The sequence below is a fragment of the Schistocerca serialis genome, chromosome 2 (assembly GCF_023864345.2).
Source record: "Schistocerca serialis cubense isolate TAMUIC-IGC-003099 chromosome 2, iqSchSeri2.2, whole genome shotgun sequence".
Classification (NCBI taxonomy): Eukaryota; Metazoa; Arthropoda; class Insecta; order Orthoptera; family Acrididae; genus Schistocerca; species Schistocerca serialis.
In genome coordinates this window covers 508,420,482-508,443,393 of record NC_064639.1, presented here as the reverse complement: position 1 = coordinate 508,443,393, position 22,912 = coordinate 508,420,482, and the positions used below count along the sequence as shown (strand labels likewise).

The following is a 22,912-nucleotide window of genomic DNA, read 5'->3' as shown; positions in this document are numbered from 1 at the left end:
GAAAAAAATCTTAATTCACAATGGCGCAATGTTACAATTTAGTAACTGTATACAGGGTGACTTCTTCCATCGTGTTCAAACTCTAGGAATAGATGGATGAGAGGATAGGGAAGTAAAAGGTCTAGTGAACTTATGTCAGGAAATACATGGTTTCCATGCTAGCGACCATTTATTCAATCATACATCGTTACAGAAACTGATCTAATAGGCGCTGTAGCATGCAGTATGCACAGTTTCCTCCTAGAGGGTGGTACTGTGCCTTATACGTAAAGCCCAAGCGCCCTTTCCTGCCACTGTAATTGGTAATGTTGTGTCTGAATCACTTCTCTTGCTGATTCACTTTGTAGTCGATGTGATACAGTGTTGTACACAATGGTTCCATATTCGAATCGACAGCTTGCCAATATTGTGCTTACTTACGGAAAGGCAAATGGCAACGGGTGGCGGGCAGTAAGGTTGTATCAGGAGATCTATCCCGGCCGACGACAACTACAGCATTCAATGTTTGCAACAGTGTTTCGCCTTTTGTCCGAGACAGGGTCGTTTCAGGAATCAGGAAGTCGTGAAGGATGTAACCGAAATGTTCGGACATCAGACTTGGAGGAAAATGTGATTAACACTGTGGCAGGAGACCGCCGTGTCGGCGGCAGGCAGTTGGCCCAACAGTACAGGGTAAGCCAGACCATCGTGTGGAACATTCTCCATGACAATTGCTACTACCGTTATCACTTACAGCTTATTAACGGCAGACTTTCCATGTCGGGGGCAGTTTTGTCACTGGTTACTTCACCAGGCGATCACGATTCCGGGGATTTGTGTCATCCACCCTATTCATAGATGAGGCCATGTTTATAGGAAATGGTATCTCAAACTTTCATAACAATCTGTGCGATAGCATACAGAACCCCCCCCCCCCCCCCCCCCCGTGGTACGGTGATAGTCAATCACCAGCGTCGGTGCAGGCGGAACGTGTGAGCCGGAATAGTTGGCGGCCGTATTTTGGGACCAGTCTTCCTTCCACGCCGTATAACATGCTGAACTACCGGTGTTTCTTGCGGATGACTTTGCCCGCCCTGCTAGAAGAAGAGCCACTGATGATTCGAAGGGTTATGTGGCTGCTACATGATGGTGCTCCAGCTCACTTCGCCGTTAAGGTGTGGTTGGATCTAAATGGTGTCTTCCCTGGTCGATGGATCGGAGGACGGAGGCCTAGTTTCATTGCCTGCTCGTTCACCGAATCTCAACCCGTGCGATTTCTGGTTATGGGGCCATCCTAAGAGTATCGTGTACGCAGAGGCCATTCCAGATGTGCAGACACTGGAGAAGGTATAAAACAGAAAATCACAACTACACCTGCGTATGAACATAACAGTTGGTAGGAACATACCTGTAATATACTATTTAAAATGGTAGGCACTGGTGTCAACAAGCTAAGAGCGATTACATAAACTGAGGCCGCTGTTTACATGCACTTGTTCAGCAGACCTCGGTGTGACAGGGCTTGGAACGCCCTCTATGTGACATGTGTCACGCGAAGACTTAATATTACTGGTTTTATAACTCTTGTGCATTTGTGAATCATGAAGTAATTCAAATTTAAAATGTACGTAAAACACATAGCAGACGAAGGGGGAAGGAAACATCTAAAATGCATTGGCGTATTGCTTTTAAAAAACAAACTTACAAAACATAAAACAGATCGATAATAAGTTGTCAGAGTGCAGGACAGGTAAAAGAGAAAAAGACAATGAAAAAGAATAATATATGAATAACATGAAATGAAGAATAACACAGGTTTTTTAAAAAACATAATACCCACCATCTGGCGTGGGAAGTTAGAATGAGACAAGCGAAACTAGAAATAAAAAATTTATCACTTTGCCTTTCTATGGTCCCATTAGCAATAAAATTGCCAGAGTATTCAAGAAGAGAAATATTAATGTAGGTTTCTCGACGACGAACAGACTAGGCGTGCTTTTAAGGAATCAGGTGCTTTGCATGAATCAGGTTATGTGTGCCACGTGTAATGCAGGTTACATAGGGCAAACTGGAAGAAAATTAGAAACATGGTTCCGTGAGCACGTTGCACTTGAGAGGAAAGATATTGCGGAAAAGTCGAATTTCGCAGCCCATCTGGTAGCTACTGGTCATACAACTCTAGATTTGACATCGAAATTCAAGTTGTTGCACAAGGGTAAAAAAGGACGCTTTCTAGACCTTATGGAAGAGATGGAGATCTTTTGCCATCTGAAATCTCCAGATATCGAGAAGCACACATTTTTGGGAATGCTTCTCCGATTTCCTATGAAAAAAGTCAACAACTTGTACCCAATTATCACAATTAGCAATTCGTAGTCATTGCTTGTTATCCCTTATATACAACGCCCCAGTCATAGTTGCTACGAGAACACTTACAATGGCCGCTATTCCAACTATCTCAACACATAGACACACATGTTTCGGTTTGTTCTAATAACATTACTAATTTCGGTTTTTAAAAAGTATGCTCCCTTTTGTTCCTTAATTTTCAGAACTTATGGACGCCTACTGCCTACTGAACATAATTTTACTGCAGTCGACATCTCTTAGGCGTTGACACAAAGTGATATGAACCGGTTTTCACTTTTACGTAATTATTTTAATGTATGTTAACAATTCCTTTTCTGTTTGAATAAGTGCTGGACATCGTGCATAGCCTATTTTTATTTCTCTAAAGTGCGATGTATATTTCTGGTATAAGTGGCACTATTACCTGTCCTTCCTCATGATGGTTTCTCGATATTTGATGTATACTACTTGTTCGCACCTTATATTTTAAATTTATTTCAATAACACAATTAGAATTATAGGTACTTCTTAAGTCTGCTTTTATTTCATGTGGTCCCACTGCTACTATAAGTTATGTAAAATCAAATTATTTTATTAATTTTCAAAACCGGTTGCTTGGCAATTTTATTACTGTTGTATCAACCTGTGAATGTACGTATGGGTTCTGACCCAGTGCTTATGCGGAAGCGTACAACCAGTGATGGGACGAATGATATTTACATTATCACGTCGTTAAATATGATAACAAAATTGTTACTCTACACCCTCAAACCTTTTTTGTTGTTGTAATGAATATTGTTTAATGGCATTTGAATTGTTACTTAGTGGCATTTTCGTACTATTACTATTTTTATATATTTGACTTCTCAGTTTTAACGTAATATTTACGTAAATCGAGAACGATATACTTCTAACTTCCCACGCCAGATGGTGGGTATTACGTTTTTTAAAAAACCTGTGTTATTCTTCATTTGATGTTATTCATATATTATTCTTTTTCATTGTCTTTTTCTCTTTTACCTGTCCTGCACTCTGACAACTTATTATCGATCTGTTTTATGTTTTGTAAGCTTGTTTTTTAAAAACAATACGCCAATGTATTTTAGATGTTTCCTTCCCCCTTCGTCTGCTATGTGTTTTATGTACATTTTAAATTTGAATTACTTCATGATTCACAAATGCACAAAAGTTATTTTGTGTTAATATCTCGCAAAACCAGTAATATTAAGTCTTCAGGTGATACATGTCACATAGAGGGCGTTCCAAGTCCTGTCACACCGAGGTCTGCTGAACAAGTGCATGTAAACAGCGGCCTCAGTTTATGTGATCGCTCTAAGCTTGTTGACACTAGTGCCTACCAATTTAAATAGTATATTACAGGTATGTTCCTTCCAACTGTTATGTTCATACGCAGGTGTAGTTGTGGTTTTCTGTTTTATACCCTCTGATCGTTATGTGAAAAAAAAAATAACTTCTGGCACTGAGGATGGTCACTAAGTGACCGAAAATCGATTTTGCGGATAATAAAACAAAAAAAAACAAAAAAATACGACCAATGCTGTTTCTCCTTCCAAGATTTCTGTTACGCTGCACATAGGCATGTCTGTGATGTCGTGTCCGCATGTACTCGTCATGTGTTATTTTTGAAATACTGTTTGTCAGTTCGTTTAATTGTGCCCATTGTTCTTCGTCTCTTATTGCTGTGTATATATCGATGTACCTGTGTAATCTAAGTGTAGTGTATATCTATTGTTCGCGTATTGCCCGCAAAAAAAGACAGTGTGTTCTGGGGAACCTTTTTCCCCGCATGTGCATGTAAGTGTCTGCCTCAGACTCACGCGGTTTAAGTGCGTGGGATAAGGTCCGTGCCCGGTTAAGAAATGTACCATACCGCGGCTGGGATCGATATGTCTCATTCTCAACCGCTCCATTATGTCAGGGAGGAAGTCGTGCAGTCTACGTCCCTTATCACTTACATCCCACTCACATTGCCATGTATCCAAACGCCAACTTTTAAGGTGACGTATCGTCTCTATGGGCACACCGGTTATTGTGTGTACCTTATCCAGTCTCCCCACCTTTAACCAGTCAGTACCTTGCAGCTCTGTATTTGATCGTGATATCTATGGGGCATATTCCGAGCACCACACACAGTGCATCCGCTGAGGCGGTACCGAAGGCTCCAGATAGCCTAAGTAGTACACTTCTCTGCCCTCGTCTGACGGATACTTTGTTGGTGACCACGTTCAGTCTATGTGCCCACGTGCTACCTGCAAAGCTGAGTACTGATTCGAAGAGCGCATAGTGGTATGTACGTATGACTGGTAGAGGTAGTCTGTACTGTTTTGAATTTAGCCTCACCAGTTTGTGGAGTATTTTTTCTGCTTTGTCTGTTGTTAGCCTTATGTGTTCGTGGAAATTCAATTTTTCTTCTATGTGTACCCCAAGATAGCGCGTAATGCGTGCTCGTATGTTATTTGTGTCCCCAGTTTTAACCGAAGGATTCCTTTGGAGTGATCCTTTCAGTAAAGTGTATGTTGTTTTGTTTTCGGCTATCCTGAGTTTGTTGTTGTGACACCACTGAGTAATTGTTTGTAGTAATCCACTGGCTTTCTCTTCTAACTGGGCTCTGTTGTTTGCAGTGACTACAACTAATAGGTCATCTGCGTAGGCAACAATTCCGTCTGACCTGTCATCCCCATCCAGAAGCTGTAGGAGGGGTTCGATTGTTATGTCCCAGAAGATGGGGCCGCAGATCGACCCTTGAGGACAGCCTTTGGTAATTCTTTTAATTACTTTCCGGCTGTTCATCTGCCATTCGACTAATCGGTCTTTACAGTAGTCTAGAACACTGTTGTACAGTGATTGCGGTACCTCCAGATGTCTTAGCCTCTGAAACAGTGCTGGCCACCAAAGATTATCAAATGCTCCGGCAATGTCAATCATTATTTCTATGGTGTATTTCTGTTTTGTGGTGTTAACTATGTGCAGGGCCTGGTTGATGGTATCATCTATTGATCTGCCAGATCTGAAGCCGAACTGGTGTTGGCTCATACCCCTGAGAGCTCTGTGTGTTAGCAGGCGCTTACACAGTAGTTTCTCCTGAATCTTTGCTAGGATGTTTATTAGGCATTTTGGCCTGTAAGTCTTTGGATCTGAAGGATCCCTGTCCGCTGATTTCTTAATAATGACTGCTTTGGAGGTTTTCCATACTGTAGGTACCCTGCCCAGCCGTAAGGGATCGTTCAGTAACGTTGTTAGGAACGGGGTGATCTGCGGCGTTAGTTTTTTCAGTGTTTCCGAGTGGATAACATCTGGTCCAGGTGCTTTTTTGTTTTTGAGCTCTGAGATTGCTAGCGCAACCTCTTCTTGCGCAAAAGGACAGGTGACAGTTGCAGTGTTGTATGGTGTGTGTAGGTTTTCTCTTAGTGTTGCATGATATTGTGTGTCTGTATCGATAACGTCGTCAGGGAGCAGTTTATACAGCAGTAACTCCGCTGTATTCCTCCATCCCCTAGTCATCGTGCCGTCATCCTGCCTTAGCGTTCCCAGAACTAGTGGGGTTTTATCTTCTCTGTCAGTATTTTGTATGGTTCCCCCCATATATTACGCTCTGTTTGTATTACAAACAGAGCATAATACGCGTGTTGTATAGGGTCTGTCTATATAAGTCTTGCACATGCATATATGCTTCAAGTCTTATTCGTCTGTCCCTATCTGCTATCGCCCTTTGATACAATTTTCGTTTGCGTCTTGCGTCTTGTTTGAGTCTCGTAAGTTCGTTGGTCCATGGTACTGGTGAGCGATTTGTGTTCTTTGCTGTCGGTATTGAACTGTTTTGTGCATGTTGTATCACCTGCGTTAACTTGTGTGCTCTATAATCGATACTTCCATCGATGTTTTCTAGATCGTGTCGTTGGATAATTTCCGTTAATTTGTTCGTCTGCTTTGTGCAACAGCAAGTGTCTGGTGTGTGATTTGGTCATTGTGTTCTGAGTGTGAGTTAGTGTGTATGTTATGACATTATGATCACTACTGGTTATGTTGTGTACAGTTCAGTTTGTTACGTATGCCATTACTGCATTATTTGCTAGCATGAAGTCGATATTACTGCTCGTACCATCGAACTCTGCATATGTTGGTATAGGTCCTTCCGTATTCATTACACGTAATTGTGTTTCTTGTATTAGATCGGTGATTATGCGTCCTCTGTCATCTGTTCTGAGTTCCAGAGGGTCGATCTGGAATTAATGTCAGCACTTATCACTAATTTTTTGCCTCTGGCATACATTACTAGGTCTCTGATGTAGTCTGCATATGGCTGTATTTGATGGCTGTATTGGGCGTACATGGATGCAATAACCCATGTGACGTTCCCGTTAGTTATCTCTATGGTAACCAAGTGTTGATTGCATCACTGTGTTACCTTAATTATTTTATAAGTTCTATTTAGAATTACTATTGCAGCCTTACAGTCATTGCTGCCTGTTATTGTGGTTGCATGTTTTGGTAGACATATAAGTTGCCCGTTTCTATTATAAGGTTCTTGTAAGCACATGTCTGCCTGCAGGTCTTGTGCTATTTTAGGGATTTCCGCGCTGACTGTCGTACTGTTTTTTGTATTATGTTGTAAGATATTCATTTTATGTCTATGTGTTCTGGGTGTTTTACGTGTACAAAACATTTACTGCAAGTCTGTGAGTAATCAAAATATGTTCGTCCGTGTGCTCTTACATGATCTATATATATTTTGTCCAAGTCGAAAGATTCTGATCTGCGCAGGCAGACCTGGAGCATGAGATCGAGCAGCGGCTCTGCTGATGCAGGAATATTTTCTGTTTTTAGGATGATTCTGTCTGTTTGTTCTGTTACTGGAAAACAGAGAGAATCTCCCTTTGGATGGCACAGTCTAAGTAGCATCTGCTGCGCTGTCTGCAGTATCTCTTTTTTCTCTAGCCTACTTAAAAGTAAGTTAAGTTCTAAATTATCATAATTAGATGCAGCTGGCTTGCTGTTGGTGCTGGTTTCTGTTGCGGTCTCTGAGGTGGTAATAGACGGATTGTGGCTTGGTGTTGGCCGCTGATTGCGGGACATTTTAAGACCTCTTTGGGATGTCACACGGTTACTTTTCGTTTTGTCACACGCCTCTTCAATGCTGTCTGCCTTCACACGTTTTTCACTGATGTTGGTGGTGCTTGCTTGCTGGCGTGGTGTCGGCGATGGTGGTGATTTGTATGGGACTGATTGTATGTGCTAACCAAATACTGACAATAAAAATTGCTGCCAGCAGCAGGATTAGAAATTTTTGTCTTGGGTCGAGCAGCACAGTAAACGCGTTAGTGACCTCGGCCAAAAAAGGCGATGTTTTTTTTTTTCAATCCATGTCCACGATGACATAATACATATTCGAAATGATTGCAATTTATACGGTATCAGGCATACTTCTCATGCAAGAGGAGGGAGTGTCACGGATATGACACAAGAGATGGGGTGGTGGTCATTAAAACAAAGACTTTTTCGTTGCGGCGTGATTTTTTGCAAAATGTCAATCAGTAGCTTTCTTCTGCGAATGCGAAAATATTTGTTTGACTCCGACTTACATAAGGAGAAGTGACCATCTTAATAAAATAAGAGAAATCAGAGGTCTCGCCGCAAAATTTAAGTGTTCATTTTTCCTACGTGCTTTTTGGGAGTGGAACGGCCAAGAAATTGTTTGAAAGTCATATTTCTTCCGAGCACTTGCATGTGAATTGTAGAATAGTGATGTACATATGGAATGACGAGACAGAGAGGTTTACAGAAACGAATGCCTGGGCCATTTCGCGGTCATTACGCGTCGCATTTTTCCCTAATGAATGATTCACATTTTAATTTTACAGGTGATAATTAAAATAAGAAAATCAGTCAATAGAAATAATAGTCTGTAACGACGCAAGGCACTGCTTATCACAACAGACATAGGTAATGGCCAGCAAACTGAAGTTAGACGTAGCATTGCATTACACACATATCACACTTGGACAAAATAACAAGGCACGGAACAGCAGTAAGCGGGCGAAAGCAAGCAGTAATTTTTCCAAATCTCAACGTGCAAGCGACATAGAACTACTGATAATAGACAGAGGCCTGCGTAATATACACAATTTCAGAAGTGTGTTAGGCAACTACCCTACCTGACTGCCAAGACCGATGGCAGGTGATTCATCAATAGCTGTATTAATTATTCTTGACAGTCAGCTAAGCGCATGCAAAAGAGATGATCAGCTAAATGAAGCAGGTTGCTGTTCCTACCCTCGGACAGATAGCCGCTGAAGATCGATACAGAGGTAAATGCTCAGTAGTTAAAATAATTCAGATATGAAGAAATCTACTGGCGGTGGCAGAGATTGGTTTTCGGGGCAAGGGCGGATGCACTCATCCCAGCAAGCTCTCTGAAAACTTTTACAGATGAGAATTATACGAGGGTTGGAACTTTAATAGTGGCAAATATTTATTTACAGCTCGTACAAAACAGATACGTGTTTCAAAGCTTTACTGACCTTCAAAGTAGTCACCAGCATTGTGTAAAAACCGTTGCCAGCGATGTGGAAGTCGTAGGACACTCTTAGCAGTGCCAGTTGTGTCGACAGTTCGAGAGGCGCCTTCTATTGCCTGACGAATTTGTAGCAGTTCTGAAGCCGTGATGTGTTTTCTTCAGTTTAGAGATCGAGTTGAACTCGCGAGGGTTTAAGTGAGGGAGCACTTAGCAGCCCCATGAGTCAATCACGTCAGTAACAGCTTTGCTTGAGCATTGTCCTGCAAAATGATGGTCAGGTCCCGCAGAAATTGTCATCACTTCTGTCTCTAAGCTGGTCATAGGTTGTATTCTAAAAATGAACAGCAGAGACAGAAGTGATGACACTTTTTGCAGGACCTGACCATCATTTTGCAGGACAATGCTCAAGCATGTACAGTGCAAGATGTAACTGATTTGTTTGACTGATGAGGCTGCTAAGTGCTATACCACCTACTGCAGCCCCCCCCCCCCCCCTGTCTAAATCCATCGTGAGTTCAACTCAATTTCTAAACTGAAGGAAACACTTCACGGCATTCGCTTCAGAACTGCTACAAATTCATCCGGAAATAGACCGCGGCGCTCGAACTACCAACACAACTGGCACTGCTAAGAGTATCCTAGGACTTCCACATCGCTGGCAACGGATTATACACAATAATGGTGACTACTCTGAAGGTCAGTAAAACTTTGAAACACGTATCTATTTTGTACGAGCTGTAAATTAATACCTGCCACTATTAAAGTTCCAACCGTCATATATATATATATAGCCGAGCCTCAGGTACAGGGCGGGTCGCAGGTGGCGGATAGCGAACGATCCATCAGATATGGTGGACAGCTGCGAATAAGGGGAAACCCAAATAAGCAGTCCCGGACCGAGGCGGCAGCATCACGAGGGTGTGGGAGGGTGACTTTTGGCAAGGGTCACACTCATTCAAAAACCACAGAACCCGAAGACGTTGCTGTGTCATGGCGAGTAAGTGCCGCCATTACAATAAGCACTGTCAACACCCAAATCCAGGACGCGTCTGAAGTGGGAACCATCGGCATCCTGGTCAGCGTCTGTTCACACAATGTGCGGCTGGTCATAATGCGCCAGGAACTAACAATCCCTGGTTCTAAACACCCAGTGGAAACACTGGACCAACTTGATTACAAGCAAGTATGACTCGTGCAAGTAATAACAACATTACCCCAGGTGGTAACCAATCCACCCATCAACAGATGGCAACCAGGAATTCGGATTCTGGGGAACCTGGACTTACACGATTACATCAGAGAAAGTCGGAGCTCTCTGGCAAACTTCCACTTAAAACACCTACATACATTGGAACCTTTAACATAAATACATTAATCCAACCAGGAAAACTTCTAAACCTTACAACAGAACTTGAAAAGCAAAAGATAGTAATACTAGCTTTACAGGATACACGTTTTACAGATGAAGAAACATCAGATTATGGCAAATATCGCATCTTTAAGAGCAAGATGGATAAACGAATCGGAAGAGGAGCCCCCCATCTCGGGATGGCGTTTATCATACACAAGAGCGTGCTCAGCTCCATCAAGGGAGTTACTCCCGTAAATAATAGGATAATGACGATGCGCTTACAATGTGCCAACAAAACATACACAATGGTTAATGTTCATGCCCCCACAAACGGAGACAACAAGAAAAACCCCATAGAAACAGAAAAGTTCTGGGAAAATTTGGAGAATATAATGGCCAAGATTCCAAAAGATGATACAAAAGTTCTACTCGGCGCTTTTAATGCCCAAATTGGTAGAGAGAAAATCCACCAAAAAACCGTAGGCAAATATCCTGCACATAAATTTACCAATAAAAATGGTACAAGGCTCGTCGAACTATGTAAGCAGAATAACCTGAAGATAATGTCAACATCTCTAAGAAAATGTCCAAGAAAACAAAAGACATGGAGATCTCCTATACAACAAATTGGCGAGTTTCAAATAGATCATGTGGCGATTTCATACCCAGTACAAAAAGAAATTTACGACGTCCAAGTACGCAGAGGAGCAAACATTGATTCAGACCATTACCTAACTAGAATTAAAATCAAGTTTACAGCACGAAGAAGTCATCAGAAGAAAACAGAAATACAGAAATATGACACCAAGAAGATTAAAGAATCTAAAGTAAAAGAAGAATGGGAGAAGGAAATGGCAAACACATGGGAAGAATTTCATTCTAAAATCACGCGAATAGCTAAGGAAACTATTCCCTTGAAAAAGATATTCAAACACCCTTGGTGGGATTCAGACTGTGAAAATGCATTGGAAAGGAGAAAAAAGGCATTTCAAGAATATAACAGTAAAAAATCACAAGAAAGTCTACATTTATTTAACGAGGTTAGAAAACAGGTTTCAAAATCTATTAGGCAAGCAAAAAGGAAGTACACAAAGGCACAACTGAACGCTATAGAAGAAAATTTCCAAAACTATAATACAAGAGACTTCTACAGAACGTTCGCAGATAAAATACGAGGATATATCCCTCAAAATTTATGTTTCAGAAAACCAGATGGTAAATTAGCCCTAACAAACCAGGAAAACTGTCGAGTATTGGCTCAATATTTTTCTAACCTACTAAATTGCCCAGAACCTAGTTTAAGGTTTCCCAAAGAAATCTGTGCCAACGCTCAACCGGATTCATTACCACCAACACAGGAAGAAATCAAATGTCACATTAAAAACTTAAAAAATAATAGAACATCTGGCGAAGATGGCATTGTTGCAGAGCTATTAAAAAACCTAGGACCAAAGACGTTGCAAGAGCTCACAAAAATAATAACAAAAATATGGGAAACAGAAAAATTACCAGAGGATTGGAAATGTGCCCTTATTCACCCGTTACATAAAAAAGGAGACAGAACAAATGTCAATAACTACAGGGGAATCTCACTTTTACAAGTCACCTACAAAATTCTCTCAACATGCCTGCTGAAAAGAGGACAAGAGCAGCTGGAACGCCAAATTGGTGATTATCAAGCAGGCTTCCGCCCCGGTCGCTCATGCATAGAACAAATATTTTAGAGGAACTTGGACTTGACTCCAAAACACTAAGGCTTATCAAAGAATCACTGACAGACACTGTATCTAAAGTTAAATTCAGGGGAGAAATCTCTGAACCTTTTCTCATAAAAACTGGAGTACGTCAAGGTGACGGGCTATCTCCACTTCTGTTTAATATAGTCCTGGAGAAAGTCATTAAGGATTGGGAAAAAGAATTAAAAAATCAATCCCACTGGAAACCAATCCATCTTGGTAGAACCAAAGACAACGTGGAGATATCTTGTTTAGCATTCGCGGACGACTTGGCCATACTTGCAGATGATGAAGAAATCGCCACCAAACAAATAGAGATCCTTAAGGAATGCGCGGATAAAGTAGGTTTACAAATTTCGTTTCAAAAGACAGAATTTCTCTGTACGAAATTCCATATACACAGTTTGAACACAAAATATGGAAAAATAAATAGAGTAAAACGTTTTAAATACCTAGGTGAAATTTTGGAGCCAACCGGAGGAGAGGAAGTTGCACAGAAGATCAGACAACAGAAAATGAAGAGAGCATATGGTATGACACATGAAATATACAATAAAAAATGCATCTCCTCGAACACAAAAATCAGACACTACTGCGCAGTAATTAAGCCAGCAGCACTATATGCTAGTGAAACGCTCACACTCCACACAAAATGTGATTTAGAAAAAATACTAAAAGAAGAACGCAAAATTATGAGAAAGATTTTAGGTCCAAAATTAACAGAAGAAGGATACCGGATACAATCAAGAAGAACCACAGAAACTATATCAAACCTGGCAGCAGACATAAGAAGGCGAAGATTAAAATTTTATGGACATGTCACTAGACTTCCCCCCACACGACTCACCAACAGAATTCTCACTTACATAGAAAAAGTCAAATCAACAACACCATGGATTAGCCAAGTAAAATTAGATTTACAAAAAGCAAATATTGAACTTAAAGATGGCAAAGATAGAAAAACTTTTAGAAATAAGGTGGAAAAGTGGATTGTATTGTCGGAGAAGGAAGCACTAAAGAGACCAGGAACAAAATGGACAGAAGAAAGAAAAAGAAAACATGGAGAACGAATGAAAGAAGTATGGAAGAAACGACGTCAGAAAGCTTTGCGTGATCCTTCTGGGTCCATTCGCGATAAGTAAGTAAGTGTATATATATATATATATATATATATATATATATATATATATATATATATATATTCTGCAATAAAAGAAGGGTAATAGCAATGAGTTACAAAGGAAACTAAATTAGTTACAGGAAACGGAGTGTTAAAATAATAAATGTTGGTAGTTAAGAAGAACATAATAGAAAGATAGGAAAGAGATTATCTGCAAATTTTCTTTTAAAGTTAAAGCAAAATGTAACATATAAATTCTGTTTCATGTTGTTGCTATTCCTGGTGGAAGGACCTCCGCAGAAACGTCGAACCTGTCGCATCTGATGAAGAATTAATTGACCAAATTGCTGAGAAAAAAATAACTGTAAAATTTTCTACTTTAGGAGATAACAGGGCAAAAAACTATGAGAGTAATAACTTTATTTCTATTCCATTTTTAGGGAACGTTTCATATAAGATAAAGACTTTTACAGAAACAATACGGTTATAGAGTTGCTTTTTCCGTAAATAATAGCGTCAAACGTAGAGTAATTCATAACATTGGAACACGAGAAGAACTCAGCACTAAGTCCGGTGTATACAAAATTACTTGTAACGACTGCCCAAACTATTACATAGGGCAGACAGGTAGACCCATTAAAGTTAGGTATAAAGAACACAGGTTAGGTAAAAATGGGGAAAACGTATATAATTCCACCTTTGCTGAACATCTATGGCTCTTACAGCACACGCCAAGTGAACTGGACGACGTAGAGCTGCTTCATGAAGCTAATAAAGGTTACAAACTAGACTTGCTCGAAGAATTAGAGAATTTCAAGCATCTGTCTCTAAAAGATGGTTTTGTTCTTAATGAACAGGTGCAGCTTCGAAACAAAAATTTTTTAGACTGTTTCAAACCCCTCATTGCCTTAATGTAATATAGTCTGGCTGACTAGGAGTTATTTTCTTGCTTGTTGAAGCCGGTGAAATGCGCTTTTCCTGTCTTGTTGGGATTCTACATATTGTGATGTTTGTTAGTTATAAATTTCAATGTGTATGTGTGGTTAAATGACTACTATGTTTTATTCATAATGACAGATGGTTTCGTTTTATTATAACATTTTGGTTGTTTGGCTAGTATGTATTTCACTGCCTACGTTACGCGAGACTCTCGCGCATTACACTAGTGCCCTCTCTCGTTAGATGTTCCAAGCGCAAGCTTTATCCGTTTGACACTAGGACACAGGTAAATTTGGTTCTAATTTTCTATTTTACATAAATGTCTTTAATTGGCGTGATACGTTTTATTTATTAAGACAAAGTTTGAATTAACACAACCTTTAATAATTTTTGATGCGCTTATATATGTATTTATGGAATGTAATATGCGCGAGTCTGGCACATGCAAGTGCCCTCTCTCGGCGAAACAATCTGCCTTAGTGCCTTCACACTCGTGTCTCAATAGTTCATAGGCGAAGTAACGGTGTTAAACTGTTCGCTTTCATCCTTTGCCCATTACACATGTTGTACAAATGGAGATGATATTTTAATTATTGACGACGCCTTTTGGCATAATTGTTTTATTATTCTCCAGTGCATGATGTAATTTTAGTAAGTACTAAAGATTTTGTGCCTGTATTACTTTAGCAATTTCACCATTATTTAAGCTTCTGTTTCTCACTTTCGTTGATATGGCTTTTCTAATGAATGTGTCTTTCTGTTCAGGAAGTTTTACTTCTGATGAAGGTATATTTATATGTACCGAAACCTTGGTCAAGAATTTTAATAAAAAAAATTCTATCCTGCAACTATTTTTGGCTGTCATCCTTTATTGTGATGAAGAATACAAAATTATGTCTTATTTTGCTATGCATGACTGTATTTGTTTCAGCTATCTAAGAAGTATTACTACTTATTACATCTTTTAATTGTTGCTGTAGGGCATGCCCATTGTACTATTTGTAATAGTATATCTACACGTAATTCTATATGTTTGTACACGTGATTTTATGTTGTATGATTGTGCGCATGATGGTGTTTCCCCTGACTAGTGCCACAGGCGTGAGGGAAGCCTCGGAACTTAAACTTCGAGCCTCACATCCCCGTACGGCGTATTCCTTAGAAGTAATGAGTGTGTCTATTCCTATATTAGTCATTTTCCTTTAGATTCTTTTTCAAGAGAAGCTTAGATACACGAACCAGTCGCATGCTATGTCTGCTTTGCTTATAATTACCTTATTTATCTACTTTAGGTGTCGTACTGCTTGTGTGTGGCGCAGTGGTTAGCACACTGGACTCGCATTCGGAAGGGCGACGGTTAAAAAAAAATGTTCAAATGTGTGTGAAATCTTATGGGACTTAACTGCTAATGTCATCAGTCCCTAAGCTTACACACTACTTAAGCTAAATTATCCTAAGGACAAACACACACACCCATGCCCGAGGGAGGACTCGAACCTCCGCCGGGACCAGCCGCACAGCCCATGACTGCCGACGGTTCAATCCCGCGTCCGGCTATCCTCACTTAGGTTTCCCGTGATTTCCCTAAATTGCTTCAGGCAAATGCCAGAAGGGTTCCTTTGACAGGGCACGGCCGACTTCCTTCGCCATCCTACCCGAATCCGATGAGACCGATGACCTCGCAGTTTTGTCTCCTCCCCCAAATCAATCCAATCCAACTCAACTCCTTGTGTTATGAGTATGTATCAAATGTTGTCGTCGTTGTTGTGTTTGTCATTTTCTGTATCTGCATCTGCATCTACATCAGTTTCTATGACAGTGTCTCGATCCTGTCGTCGTCTGACTGTTTCGGATCTGCCGTATGGATTACCGGTCTGAAGACGTCATGCAGTGTTCTTGAAATCATATCAGAGATACTGCCTAGAGCACACCGTTTGTCTATGTCTTTGATGTCACTATATTCTGTCTCAGGTCGTACTTTTGTAAGTGTGTTGCAGTGTAACGCCGCGCGTTCAGGAGACCCATGTCTCACATGTGCATGTAGCGCTCTGCCTAAGGCCTATGCGGTTGAAATGTGCTGCGTACGGGCCGCGGCCGATCAAACAGTGGACCATGCAGCAGCTTGGATCCGGATGCTTCAGCTTCAGCCGTTCCCGTGCACTGGAGAAGGAGAAAATGCGACGGTCTTTGTCGGTCGTTCCCCAGTCCCTTTGCCATATGTTAAGGCGCTAACTGTTTAATTGACACATACATGTGATATTTCCCCCCGTTATTTCTCGAACATTGTCGTGCCACCCCTCTTCAGCCAGTAAGCCGCTTCTATGTGGCGGATAGCGACGTCAATGAGGCAAGTCCCCAGAACCACCAAAGGCTTTTATTGATGTGGTGCCAAAAGCACCCTACATTCTCAGTAGTATGGTCATCTGGCCCCTGCTCTCTTTGTTTCTTTAGGTCACAAGACACACACAGTACGCCTACGCACTTTCTGCAAAGCATACTATGCCTTCATAGAGAGCTGTGTGATACGTTCGTAGCGTCCTCAAACGTAGTCTGTATTGTGTGACTTTAGCCTTGCAAGCTGGTGCGTTAGTTTCGCCACTTCGTCAACTCTGTCTGATATGCACATTGAAAGTAAGTCGTTCGTTATTATGTATTCCTAAATATCGTGTTATTTGTTTCATTTTTATTTTAACGCTATCCAGTTTAATAATTGTGTTCCGTTTCAGTGCTCCTTTGAGTAATAGATATATTGTTTTGTATGCAGCTATTCTGAGTTTGTTGCTACACCAATTACTTATGAGAAGTTATGTAGTTTTGTTTTCTAGGTGTATTGGTGAGTTTTCTGATATAACAACTAATAAATCTTCTGAATAAGCGACTACCCCGTTCATTCCGTCATCCGCATCCAAGCTGTTTAAGACTGGCTCGACAGCAATGTCTCAAAATGCTGGTCCACAGGTTGAGCCTTTCGTGCGTCCTTTCGGTATTTTCTTGACTAATTTCTGGTGGCAATAATTTAGTAAGCTGTTATACGTACAGGGCAGTTGGTAATTGCATCTCCCTCAACCTAACTAACAACGCAGACCACCAAAAGTGTGATGTCGATTAAAGTTGCAACTGCATATTTATCGTTTATCGTTTGTATTGTTTCTAATGCGCGGTTGACTGCCTCAGTTATTGATCTTTTTTCCGTAAAACAACACTGGTGTGGCCTTAGGCCAAAGAGCTGCCTGTGAGATCGTAGTCGATTACAAAGAAGCCGCTCTTGTACGTTAGCCAATGTTCTTAGGAGGCAGACTGGCCTGTATGTTTTGGGATCGTTGGGACCCTGTCCTCTGACTTCTTAACAATGACCACGTTGTCTGTTTACCAAAAAGCAGAGACTCTTACTTGCTGTAAGGCGTCGTTTGGCATGTCCACCACAAACTGAGTGAACTGTGTGACAGTATTTTTAAGAGTTCCCGAAAGTATTTCGTGTGGGCTGAGCGCTTTTCTACTTTTTTTTAGTCTGTCTATCGCTAGTCCTACTTCACGGGCGAAAGGGATGGTAACACTAACACTTTCGTAAACATTGCTCATCTGGTCACTTCAAGGCCGCATGGTGGTGTTGATCGTGTGTTTCTTCATCAGGAAGCAGCTAGCTGAGCAGAAACTCTGCCGAGCATCTCCAGCCCTGTGACGTCAAACTGACTGCCTTTCTTAATGTTGACAGAAATGTTGGGGTCTTCATTCTTTCTGTCTGTAACTTAAACGCCCCCCCCCACCATACGTTGTCCTCTATTTGTGTTTCAACAAAGTAGTCGCAATGGTTTTGTCTTGTTATGTTTAGTTCTTTTTTGTATTTTTGTTTCTCGTCACTGTACAGCTAAAGTCCAAGTTTTCGCTCTTTTGCTGTATCGGCTCTTTGGTAGTATCTTCTTTTATCATGTGAATCTTTCGTAGTCTTGTCAACTCTGCAGACCATGGTAGTTTATGTTCCGTCCGGCTTTTGCTCGCGGAATGGCTCCTGACTGCGCGCTCTCTCTTTATTTTTTATTTTTTGGTAAGTCTATTTGAACATGGGTGTTGTAGTCTGTGCTACCTCGGATATCGTGTAGTGGAAAATCTTCTCTGTGACTCTGATTTTCTGCCAATTTTCCCTACCTAGACGTAATCCCTGATGTTGTGAGGTCGTGGTGTGTGTGTCCATGTACGTGTCTGTATGGTTCAAATGGCTCTGAGCACTATGGGACTCAACTGCTGTGGTCATAAGTCCCCTAGAACTTAGAACTACTTAAACCTAACGAACCTAAGGACATCACACACATCCATACCCGAGGCAGGATTCGAACCTGCGACCGTAGCGGTCGTGCGGTTCCAGACTGTAGCGCCTTTAACCGCTCGGCCACTCCGGCCGGCCGTGTCTGTATGTTGCTTCGTCCAGTACTTCCCATTTTGTTTAGTGTAATAGCGAGTTTTTGTTTGATAGTCATACATTACTGACTCCTCCAGCGTTGCTACAATGTGTTGGTGCTTGTACTTGCCTCGTAATACAAAGAGGTTGCACTCATTTATGATGTCAACTATTACATGTTCTCTAGTATTTGTTCTATCAGCATAGCAGAGTGTAGAGCGGACGTTAATGTCTGTGAGTATTAGTAGACCTATGGAAAATTTTGCATCTTCTCTACTTAGGTCTGCAAACGGTTCGATGTCGTACGAATTCTGTGCGTGCACTGAAGTGTCGCGACCGTTTGGCTGTGGCTTTGTGTTACTAACAGTGATGTGTAATGTTATCATGAAGGTCGTGTTTGTTACTGCTATTGCAGCCTTTGCATGCTTTGCCCTTGTGACGGTCGTGTAATGTTTTGGCAGCCCTGTAATTTTTTCACCACACATGTATTGTTGCCGGAGACAGAGTATATCCGCTCCTGCTTCGTCCAGAAACCTACCAAGTGCGATGCCTACTAATGAATTCCTCATACAGTTTAACTGTATAATCTTGAGAACGGAGATTTCGTGTTAGAGAAACACTGAAATGTAGTCTCCTTGGCGTTGAGGTATACGCGTCTGTGTGCTCTTTCAAAGTAATTTTGGAGTTTCTCTTAGATCAAGCTCTCTCTCTTCCGTGTACATGTTACTCCCAAGAGATCGCAGAGTTCACGTTTGTCTGTTGGGAGGCTTACATTTCGGAGAATCGTGAGACGTGTAACTAAGCTCAGTGCCGTTTGAAATCTCCGTTCTCGAGCCTAGAGACACATATGTAGGTTTTGCTTAGTGTCGTCATAATCAATTACACTGGTTTTGTCACGTTCATGTTTATCTGCGTCTGGTGGTACGTCCTGATGGTTGTCCTTATTAGTTACCAGTGGGCCTGTAGAATCTATATCTGTTTATTTGTTTGGGATACTCTGCATCTGCTGATAATATACGTAACACAGATGGCTGCAAAATGGTTCAAATGGCTCTAAGCGCTATGGGACTTAACATATGAGGTCACCAATCCCCTAGACTTAGAACTACTTACACCCAACTAACCTAAGGACATCACACACACCCATGCCCTAGGCAGGATCCGAACCTGCGACCGTAGCGGCAGCACGGCTCCGGACTGAAGCGCCTAGAACCGCTCGGCCAAAGCGGCCGGCACAAATGGCTGCAGATTGGCTTTGTTTGCATAGTTTGTATTTTTATGTATTTATGTGTCTGTGTGGATCTCGTGGTTGCATGTGTGTTTGTGGCATCTACACTGCTGTTACCTTCGTTCCAGCTAACAGTTGCTGGCGTTTTATTAACCTTTGATTTGTTTGTATACTGCTCGCATGTTACTGATATGTCTATTACAGGTACCTGAATGTGTTGGATATCTGTAGATCCTCCGTAAGTAAAGCGAACTGGCTTTATGTGAGTCTACATTTATATATACTTATTATACTTTATTATATTATTTATATATACTTATAAGAAGTCAAAAGGCATAAGATTGCATGCTCTGGCAGGCCATTCCTCGTTGCACGCAAAAGGATAATTTTTTGAGGAAACTTTCCCATCAGCACAGCAATCGTTTCACGAGATGTGCGACATCCCGCACCATCTTTTTGAAACCAAAAATCGTCATTTTCATCAATAAGAAGGAAAACCAGATCAGAAAGCACGTTTCGGTAACGGTCGCTGTTCTCATCATTTTCAAAAGTGTACGGGCCGATCACTCTTCCTGCCCAGAGCCCACACCACACACTCGTGGGTTCTGGTTGCATCTCATCTTCCACAGTCACTCGCAGATTTTCGTTACCCCAAATTCTACTGTTCTGCTTATGGACGTACCCACTAAGGTGTAAGTGTGCCTCATCTAAGAAAATTATTCTTTTTTTAATTTCTCGTTCTTCGATTGTCGAACCAAGACCCATTGAGGAAACTGATTTCTCTTTCCATGACCTGCAGGCTTCAACTCTTGTGTAAGTTGGATCTTGTACGTATACATTTTCAGATCTTTTGAAAGGATTTCATGCAGTGAACTTGGTGATAAATATAATTGTTGAGCTCGTCAGCGAACCGATTTTCTGGGGCTTACGGTCACATTGTCACGCACGACACCAATGTTTCCTTGGGTTCGAACAGAACGTTGTCGTCCTGTTTTCTTAAAGTTTGAAGCCGAGTCCGTGGTCTCCAACTTCCGGATCAAATTCCGAAATGATGGTCCGGTTGGACGAGCATTACGTCCGAGTGTCGCTAGGAAATCACGAACAGTTGCGGCGGGTTTTCACTGTTTTCATAATACCTTTTTATCATCTGAATACGTTGCTCAGTTCATCTGCTGCAAAACGAAAATAAACATCAAACAATAATGCTCACCAGACAAAAGCTATCAGGCTACTAATGGGAAGGATCGCAGATAACAAAGGAAAAAACCACGGCTGCCCACGGTCATATGACAAAATGGCGCACAATTCAAATTCGTTCTTACTTGCCGGACACCCGTTATTTAAGTAGAGTTGCGCTGACCCCTCCTGTCCTTAATTCTAAGTCTGCTTCTCCACCCCGACTGTCATTAAGGGGGAAGCCGAGGCGAACTAAGGCTGCAGTAGAAAAAGAGACTGACTTTAGGCAAAGGTTAGCATACCGAACTGGGTCACAGGGCTACTCGTTTTAAGCCACTGAATACAAGTCCAGTATCTTGGAGGATGCTGTTCATAAACGGCCATTTTTCATCCTCTAAAGGATGAGTGTGAGCCGTGGGGGAAACGCTGGAGCCAATGATTCTCTATCAAGTCGGGACAGCAATTCAGGTCGTTTTGGCATGCGTGTTTTCTCTTTGGTTTTCCTCCTTTGGCCACTACTTAAGCGCGGCGCTTCCGACGATGTGGTCTTGGTTTTCCGCTCCGGGGCGCTGTAGGTGGTGCTTGCCCGTGGTATGGGCATAAGTTATGTTGTGGAGTCTCGCAGTGACCGTTACGTGGAGCGTTGGTTCCTCGCGGCGCTGTGTTACGATTTGAGAAGTGAGTCGGCGCCTGACTGGTGGTGATGGACTCTAATGTACTAGCAAGAGTCTATATAGTACAACTTCATGCTGGATGCCTATGTACTCTATGTGGAGTCTCGTCGCTTGCTGCTACTAACGATGGGCACCCGCTATTTCCTTTGAAGTGCCATTAGAGATCAATCTGGCCGTAATTTGTGTCCACAGCCGGAAACAGTTTGTGACTGTGATTATCCCCGCTGAGGCGGAAATAAGGAATCCACTCTTAGTTCTGGTAGAAATATTTACTGAATAGCGGTGTTCGGAGCATAAAACACTGCCCAGTGACGAGAGTACAAAGCGTGAGTAGTGTGAAACCTGCGTGAGTCATTCCAGCACAGTGCGCAGGCCATGTCTTGTATTAAGACAGTGGGTTTCTAAAGTACTTAACCATCTTGTGATTTATACTGTGGTCTCCATTTGAAGGGGCCGTCACCTCCGTGTCTTGTATTATAGTTTTAATGTTCTTGTTTTGGCAGGCCGTTAACTTCTCCTGAATTTATGTTCGTTAATGGGAGGGTTGCCTGTAAAAATTTCAAATTATGAACTGTAAGAAGTGAATAATTTTCCAAGTCATTTACTTGAGGTTTTCTGTCTGTTAAGGGTGTTAAATTTAAGGGGGTCATAACCTTGGAATTAGTGTTTTGTGTTGCCTCTTTTCGTTTGGTTATCTGCCCTTGTTTTGTTTTAAAAGTGTTCCAGGCTACATCCAACCACGGGCACAACCAGTTCCGGACTCACCGATACAGGTTCAAAAAAATGGTTCAAGTGGCCCTAAGCACTATGGGACTTAACATCTGAGGTCATCAGTCCCCTAGAACTTAGAACTACTTAAACCTAACTAACCTAAGGACATCACACACATCCATGCCCGACGGAGGATTCGAACCTTAGCGGTCGCCCGGTTCCAGACTGTAGCGCCTAGAACCGCTCGGCTACGCCGGCCGGCGACGGTCTATCCATCTGAGCCACCGAGGGCACAGAGGATAGCGCGACTGCAGGGACTTATCCCGTGCACGTTTCCCGTGAGACCCACATTCCCAACTGTCCACAACCTACATTCATAATGTACCTAAAGGGTATTTGCCCATTCACTCATTACTCGCGCCAACTAAGGTGACGACACCTGTTGGCAGCTGAGGGCTTTGATTAATTATCATTTCTTTCTACAGAAACTCCATGGTCATAATTGGTATCTGTTCTTTCGGAACAGTTACTATCTTTATATAGTTAAAGGCTGCCCGGAAATTGACCTTCTCCTGTGCGAATGCGCACACTTTGCTCGAACTCTTACGGGAATCGTCAGCTTAGTTGGCGCGAGTAATGAGTGGATGGGCAAATATCCTTTAGGAACATTACGAATATGGGCTGTGAACAGTTGGGAATGTGGGTCTCACGGGAACCGTCA

General features: G+C 41.8%; 1 protein-coding gene across 1 annotated transcript in view; it reads right to left on the bottom strand.

Moving 5' to 3' along the window:
• The window catches only part of LOC126456156 (putative inorganic phosphate cotransporter), a 243,969-nt gene that overhangs the window by 18,460 nt on the left and 202,597 nt on the right, over positions 1–22,912 (bottom strand). The window lies entirely within an intron of this gene.